Source organism: Impatiens glandulifera, chromosome 6 (assembly GCF_907164915.1).
Source record: "Impatiens glandulifera chromosome 6, dImpGla2.1, whole genome shotgun sequence".
Taxonomy (NCBI): Eukaryota; Viridiplantae; Streptophyta; class Magnoliopsida; order Ericales; family Balsaminaceae; genus Impatiens; species Impatiens glandulifera.
Window position 1 is genome coordinate 42,663,564 of NC_061867.1, and position 8,949 is coordinate 42,672,512.

Below are 8,949 nucleotides of genomic sequence, written 5' to 3' on the forward strand. Positions count from 1 at the left end.
TAATTCCAAGTTAAAAGACTAAAATAAGAATTATAAAACTACATTTCATAATTCAAATTCCAAAACTTAAGAATTTGATCCAAAATTCCAATTTCATATTAAAAAGTGAGCTGATATTTTCTTCGAACAATACAATTAGTGAATACACACATATTGTTTTTCAATGCGTTTAAGAAAAAGTTTATTAGCAAAAAGAGTAATAAATAAAATATATTACTATTTCTATTTCCTATTAAACTGATGATATTCTGGCAACCTATTTCCAATGTTGGGTTAAGTAGCTGTAGATATGAAATTATTATAGCACTAAGCATACAAGAAAATGCATTACGAGCTTAAAATTACAAACAAAGCAATATCATTAAACAAATGCTTTGATATTCATACCACTACATAATAAGCAACATAAAAAGAGATAAAGATAATTAATTTCCTACAAATGTTTAGTTCTAAATTAAGATAGTTGTCTTGCAAATTCAATCCCTCTTGATGGTTTAAAAGGGTCATCATCCATAAATTAAGAAATTTACAACCGACCTACAAAGAAACAAAAACTTTTATAACTAATTATGTTATCTATAACAAATCAATTAGCTATAGGAATTCAATTAGTACAAGGGAAATCTTCATAAGCATGTTGAAGAGAAAAAATCAACTGTCAAGTGTTGGAACTGTTTTTTGGGTTTTCTAAGAATATTGGAATGTTTTGGTTGGGCAACAAAGGTACTCTCTTCTTGTTCTATGGATAAATCTGAACAAGTTTCATCATTTTCGATACATTTGAGAAGCCAATAATAAACTATTATTGAGCAAGCTGCGATGATTCAAAAATCCTTCAACAGCAGCAACCAGCCAAAAGAAAAGGTGTTCGACAAAAGAATAAGCTTCGATTTTGAACAGTGAGTTACTAGTTGTCTTCTTCCTCGAGAAGCTGTTGGGATATTTTTAAGCATTAAGCTTATTTGGATCTCAATCCACATAACAATCTGGTGGGGAATAATTGACCACTCTTCTTAGAAGAACATAGTTATGAGCTTGTTTTCGACATGGAATCAGAACTGATAGCAGAAAACTTCCAAATATTGGGCAGAGAATCTTGCAACAGCTCTGCAGATTCTCTGACCGAATCGTTTAAGCGTTTTGATAGAGTTTTGGTGACCCGAATAGGTTTGGCCATGGCCAGTGTGTGACTAAAAAATTAAAAAAATCCTGGGCATGGTATATGGATCTTTATAATATGGTCTGTGTAGGGTTATTATGTCTTCATTCTCTCTAATTCTCAACATTATAACCTACTGTTGACAGATGATGAAAGTTTCTATGTATTCTTATGTTATTTATGTATTTTCCTTTTATTTTACTGTCATAACAGTAGTCCTGAATCTGAAATTGTCACAAATTGGTTCCATTTAAAGTTCTGACATATCTTTTTGGAAACTTGGTCACAGAGTTGGCAATTGGGTCTTATAGGCAGTAGTTGTTATTGATGCTAATAAGTTGGCAATTGAACTTTTGCAGTAGTTCATTATATCTTAAATGGAAAGGAATATCTGAGTTTCTGAGTTTGCTTAATACATGGATGGGTAGTGGAAATGAAGTATGGAATCCAGAAAGATAGTCTTCTTCCAAATTCTTACATCACTTCAAGCACTTGTCATTAACCGAAAGCCTTGAATGCTAAGATCATATTAGTCGTTCAAAATATTACAGAGGATGGATTATAACAAACATTGTCCTGTTGGTTTGTCATGGTGCAGAATTTGAGGGTTTTGTGGATGAACACTTCATAAAGTGTTTACATAACATTTTGTCTGGAAGCGCTTTTAATTTAAGCGGGGGCATGGCTACGGGTGTCATGCTAGTTCTCCTTTAATTCCAAAAAAAATTGAAAGGAACTCGAGTAGGCTGTGCTTTTGGAGATGAAAATCGGGAAGAAGAAGAAAATAAGAGAGGAAGTTCAACTGGTTTTCAAGATGGCAGATGCAACCGCCTTAAGGCGGACCATGGAAAAGAGGATTGAGAATATTTATACTTACACTTCAAAAAAGTTGCTTAAAGACAAGAAAAAAATCAAGGATTGAGAATATTTCTAAGCAACTTATCATAAATAAAAGCCTACTCTCGTCAAGGTACCTAAACTATGCACATAGCTAGTTCATGGAGATAGATACATCGCTAATGTAACAAAAATGAAGATATCAAAGGGGAGGAAAGTACCATATAGGCGAGAAGTCATATGATCATCCTGTCGAAAATGAAAAAAAAATCAATTAGAGAAATCAAACTAACAACCCACCATAAATCCACTTTTGAAACAAGCAGATGCATTTCAAAAGTAAAGGGAAAACATTGTAGACTTACAAAATGGCCAATAATAACTTATCATCAAGATTTGTGATATGACAATGACGACCAAAAACCCACAATATTATATGCCAGTCCCTGTAGATGGCCATTGTTCATCAGGTCAGATGCATTTCAAAGTTCATATTTATATAAAATAAATGTTGCACGTCGAAGGGATGAAAAACTTACATTAAAGTTTAAGCATTCTTGCTCGTGATAATCTGAGATATATGTAGTCCCCTACTGAATGCTTCATTAAACAGAATCCTTGTCTGCATTGACTGGAAACCAGGCATCCATGACAAAAATGCTAAAGGAGCCATAACAATCATACCGATTAGCATATCATACAACCGAGCCAAGGAAACAACTGTATCCCACACTATGGTCGTCTCAAGAAAAGGCCTAAGGACCTGGGCAATGAGTATGAGTCCCCAACCAGTTGGAATGAATGCCAATAGACTCTTGAGAATATCGAGGAACACAGAATCAGTAAACTTCAACAATAACACAACCACAAGAACTATAACTGCAATCACAAGGAACTGAACCAGCCGATAGTAATGATGCTGCTTTGCAGCGTACTTATCATGTGCATAAGCGATCACCACATAGAAAGCAACAGCCACGACCACACAGACCCAAGAGAGTAAATATACACCAATACCAGTTCTTCCACCAGCAATTCGTAACTGATATACCATGCCGTATTGGAAAAAGAAGAAGAACGAAGGTCTAAAATGATCTCTAGTAATTTTTCCCCATAGACCAGTTGTCTTCAAATGGTCTTGTTCCTCGTACCACCATGTTTTTTCCCACTTTGATCTGCTTTGGCGAAAATTCCTCCTCTATACCACATCCATTTTATGAATCCATCAAAGTCGTAAACAGTTTTCAGCCAATCAAAACCAGAAGGGTTGAACACAAAAGGAGATAAAATCATGCTACCACTAGAAACCAGCTTGAAAGAGTCATGGCTATGTAGACAAAAGTATTGTTAGCTAAATCCGTGTGGGAAAGCATACACTATCAAAGCACCCCAATCTCAATTGCTTTCACAAAATGGCTACTGAGCATAAAGCCTATAGTTTTCCGCAAAGCTCTTATGCTGGCAACAAAACACGTCCTGTGGCCCGATATTTTGCTCCCCCGTGAAGGATCGTTCTACCAAAGAATGCGTACGGGTTCCCATAGAGAATGTTATAGAAGAACGACGCAAGTGAAATTGCATAGAATGAAATCCCATATGGCTGTAAGGAACCATGCTCAAGAGCATTCTCAACCACCATTGGAGGGCGGTGAAGATTCCAATCTGAACAATGAATTGCTGATTTATGATTGTGGCAAATGCTTTATTGTTCTGGCTGGCAGCAGCCTCAATCCCACTAAGGGCTAGGTAAACCCGACCCCACAAAAAGGCGTAAACAGTCAATACAACCATCATCGTGTTAAAATACGAGCCAATAGATGTATAGAAGAAGGAAAGCATACGGAAAAAATCAAGTCTGTGACCCAATCTGTAAACATCTCTGCTTAAAATCTGCTCTCCGTTACCACTCGACACCTTTGCCTCAAACATGGATATTTGGTTTAATCCAACATCCCTTCCTTTTCCCACTTGTATATATTCATGATGCGTAACATTTCCACCTCTAAGAGTGCATTAAATCCAGCAAATATATCTTCACTTATATTGATAATTTTCGAAGCTTTGCTTATTCCACCACGGGTCAAGAACCAAAATCTGTCAAAAACATCAGGATGACCGTAATGCATTCGCACCTTCAGAGGTTTCGCCATTACACGTTGCCCTAGCGTCACAAAACTAGTTTCCTGAGCAGACATGAACCAAGCGAGAGACGAAACTGAACCGTGAAAACATATTCACGAACTCCCAAAATAGTCGGTCTCCTTATTCCATGATGTTCTTGAACTCTTCCAATAGATTACGCATCTTGAGAGCCTCCTCAAAACAGTTATCTTGATTCATGTCGATTGTCTGAACTGCATCCCCACGAGTGAAGATGATTGCATGGTTCTGATTTTCGGGTTTGCCCTCTCCAAGTTTCAATGGACCGGGCAGCCTTATTCGATAGATTTCCACCTCTTTCTTAACTACTTGATCGTATTTCACAAGCACGGAATAATACTCAAATTCTCCTCGTTCCACTTTTACCTCATCAACATAAGCCACCCGAAGGGCTTCATTGTTCTTCATAAGATAAAGAATTTCATCAGCTCTAGAGTCGCCCCTCGCCTTTTGTTGTCCGTATAACTGGCAGGCCACCACGTAGGTAAATTTCATCATGGCCTTCCCAAATTCATGCCCTTTATACAGAAGACTGACACCACTTATTGCTCTGTTAAGATTCCTTGCACCTGGCTGCTGCCCATTTAGGGTGCCGTTATACTCCATTTGACCTAGAGATTTAATTCTCTGTGACCCTTGCTGTATAACTTCTTCAGATGCAGAGTCGAGAAATGCAAGCATCTTAAGAGCCCTATAATAATACATCATTCCCCTAACAGTTCGCGACAGCGTTTGCCCTCTGTACGAAACCCATAAACGAAGATCTCTTACTTTCGTCGTCCAAATGTGTTCATCATCCTCCATACCTTCTCTGTGCATGCGCTCCATAAAATTCTTCCACTCATCTTCGTAAATCATTTGCAAATAAAACAAAGTGGAAACACCATCTTCATTCGGGCTTCGAAGCGATTCTTTACCATACAATACTTCTTCATCGTAATAGGGAGTGAGGACACTGAAAGCCATCATTTTCTCAACCTGAGGAGCACGTGGGATGTTCATAAAGACCGAATTGCTAAAAAAGGAAATGCGACGCCTGGCTTCTAGATTCATCGGGACATTATACATCGCATCTCTAGACGTAAGAATAGTTTGTAAACGTCGGAGCTGCCTGTGAAAGAAAGCATCTTCTGGATCAGGGAACTCGACAGCATTCTCGAAAAGGAAACCTGAATCAGTGATTTGATTAACAGCCGCCAGACCTTCCACCCTCAACTGATCGATGGGCTTCTTCACACGAGGAAGTTCACGGATAGCAAGTTCGTATAAGGCTTGCAAGACGTTAACAATCTTATTTACATCTCTCTTTTCAGGAGACAGAAGCTGAATAAGAGACACAAACTTTGTCAGGATTTTAGGTAAAGCCATAGTCTTATAAACCTTTGTGAATCTCCCATTCAAAATCTGGTTGTCGATCTCTTGGAACATTCTACTCACTATGCTATATTCCTCGGTTCCATATTTGATAACTTCGTGAAGCAAATATTTGATACTATCATAAGCTTCAACAATCGCACACCGCCTGTACTCACTGTTACATATTTTAAACCAAACCTCGGCGTCTGGTTCCTCCGACAGTTCCTCAGCTTCACTCAGAGCAAGTAGAAGCTCATTGCACAGAAGAACACATGGCCAGCGAATGACCCTTATGTCCCAACAATTTGGGGAAAGTTCCAAATGCTCCAACTCTAGGTCACTGATGAGATCCTCTTCTCTCATTGTTATAATGATCTCATTCCATATCAACGCGAATCTCGTAGCTTCAACATGACTTGACTCAATTTTCTTGTAGGGTTGACCAAGTCCATACCGCAACTTAAGTCTATGGATTGATTCACGGAGCTTATGCACCAAAGTTGCCTCGGGACGTGAAGTCTGATCCTCTGCCATAAGATTAAACTGCAGGGCACTTGCGAAAAATTGGAACCTAAGCCTCAACTGCTCCGAATTTCGAATCTCGCCAAGATGGGATAACAATCCAATCGCAGCACCAGCCAGTGATGAAAAAATGGCATACCATATCTGTAAATCCATCAAATACACCAAAACAACAGGAATCCATATCCAGAAAAGGGCTATTCTGTTTCCACCGCCAAAAAATTCATGCCATCGGTAGTTGATGCTACTTGAAGAAAGAGACTTTGTCGGCTTAATCAAGGGCTGGATCTGAAGAAAGTAACTGAATGTGAACTTCCAAGCCAACATGACAACCCAGAACAAAGTGTACTTAACGTTGTCTACAAGACCCTCTCTTAGCCCTCGACCAACAAAAATACGCGTATGAAACCACCATGTCAAGAAATAAAGAATTGGCCAATTTGTTTCCTCAATCAAATTACGTACCCAAGGAAGAATAAAGAGAAGTAAGGCCAGCATCTCAGGCGTGACGAAAACAAATACAGCCCATAGGAAGTCAAAGATCTTCTGATTAGCCTCGACTGACCACTCACCATCTGAGTTTTTCTGAATCCAAATCCTAGCATAGAAAACCGAGAATACAATAATCCACGCCATGGCCACCAAGCTTTTGAGAACCATTCTCACACCAAGCCACAAAGTCTCCTTACAAACCAAGCTATACTGAGTTCCAGCATCAAGAACAGACTGCAAGAGCCGAAGTCCAGACCACGTGATAAAAACCGTTAGTAATTTTACCTGAACATCAGGCTTCACCAAAGCCTCCCATGGGAAGCGTTCACCTTCCCAAGCAACTATGACAGCAGCTTGAAAATACAAAATCAACAATACCCATAACTTTTCAAAGCTACGAAAAAGATTCCAGAATGTCCTCTGTTCAACAAAACCCGTCTTCCCAATCCTCTTATCGTTTTCAGGTGCGAAGAAATTAGCAGTAAGATTCAAAGGCCATTTGATCCTGTGAAAACATCGTCTAGTCCAGAAATACTCATTGAGATCATCGTAATTTCTCCAAGCAGAATGTGGAGCAGTTCCATTTCTACTCCTATCAACTTCTTTCTTAATCGTATTGTAAATAGGTGTAACAACTTGATTCAAAAACCTACTTTCTCCACATAAAGAAGGAACAAAAGCATCACCATTTTCATCAATATAATTCTCATCAAGAATTAGGTTTAATTCCATAGCCATATGATGATAAATATAACACAAACATTCCGGCATAAACCTAAGATTAGCAGCTTCACCCCAAACTAATAGATAAAGAGAAACATACAACAACTCACGGCGAAGAAGATCATCATCTCGACGGTTAGTAAGTACAACACTCGATTTCCTACCAAGATAAGAGCACCATGAGGAATAATTATAAAGAAGTTTACGACGAAATCGACGAAGAACAGAGCTGTCAAGAACATCAACAGCATCCGGTGCCTTCGTGAGTCGCATTTGCGAATTCGCAAGATGAAGAACAAGATGCTCTCTCTGATTCCGTACGTTATCTCGTTGAAATCCAAAGAACATTCCGAGCCAATCCATTAGGTCTAGACCGTCGTTCCATGGCATGAACGGAGGTCTACGGAGGTCTCCGGCGGCTTTAAGTGCGGCTGCAGCGGCGCGTACTTCTGGATAACGGAGGGAAGGATGGTCTATGAGGAGATTGTGGATAGGAATTATGTTAAACACCTCGTTTAGAGACGGCACCGGCGGCGGATTGACGGTTACACCGCCACGGCCGCGCGTGGGGATAGGACGTTGCCTTAAACTCATATCGTTCAACTTCTACTGCATCTATTACATCTTATTTGATAGTTCTACGCAATTAGTGTAACAAGTTCCGATCTAAAGCTTCAAAGTTCAAACTGTAAACACATTTATTACCTTCGCTTTGTAGAGTACGTTCTGAATCAATCTAGAGAGAGAGAGATTGGTGAAGCGGTTCAAGGAGATCGGTAGTGGTGTGTACTCTACTATGGCAGTCACTATCTTTTCTGCCACTGGGACTTGGAACCGATGAAGATGATGGTAGATCGACGCGCTAAGGGAGCGAGTGAGGTTCACGGAAGGGGAAATGAATAAGGATGTGAAGAGATTAGATGACCGGGAAAAGAGAGAAATTTGACTCTTGCCCTAAAGGGGGAATATACTGTCTGTTCAGTTCCCCCACACTAAGAGCTTGTTTGATCTTGGTTTTTTAGGAAAAAAAATTTAATTAATTTGTTTGATTAAAAAGGAAGTTATTTGAATTTTGAATTGGTTTAATTATTAAAATATTATTATGTATTTAAAATTTAAATTTAATAAAAATAAAGTAAGAATGTTTTTATATTTTAGTTGGGTGGAATGGTTAAATTAGGTTTTTTTTTTTAAATCTCATTTGGGACTATTTATTATTAAAGTTATATCAAACGTTTTATATTAAAAGTTTAAAACGGATAGTATAAAAAATTCAGAAAATCGAGTTCAGTTTGTTGAAATTACAACGGTTAAATTAGGTTTTTTTTTAAATTTGATTTGGGACTACTTATTATTAAAGTTATATGAAATATTTTGTCTTAACCGTTTAAAACGTGCTAATTTATTATTTAACTATTGAATTTGAAATTTAAACGAATAGAGAGTTTAAGGTATTAAATTTCAGAAAATTAAGTTCAGTTTGTTGAAATTCAGTACTTAAATTAGTGATATTAATTTTTTAATTTTTTTATATAATAATGTCATGTAGATAATACATTAAAGGGATTTAAAACGATTAAAACAAAACATCACATCTTGTATAACTTTAACAATAAAAAAACTCGAAATGGTAAGATTTAAAATACAAAATCTAAAATCTCAATTGACTTCGTTAAGAGTTTCAATTTGACAATTTAATC

General features: G+C 37.8%; 1 non-coding gene and 1 pseudogene across 1 annotated transcript; both read right to left on the reverse strand.

Moving 5' to 3' along the window:
- Positions 1 to 313: 313 nt before the first annotated feature.
- On the reverse strand, positions 314 to 8,159 carry LOC124941339 (annotated as a pseudogene).
- LOC124944142 lies at positions 4,796 to 4,875 on the reverse strand. Its single transcript, XR_007099803.1, has one exon. It is a non-coding gene; the product is annotated as a small nucleolar RNA J33 (small nucleolar RNA).
- Positions 8,160 to 8,949: the final 790 nt, after the last annotated feature.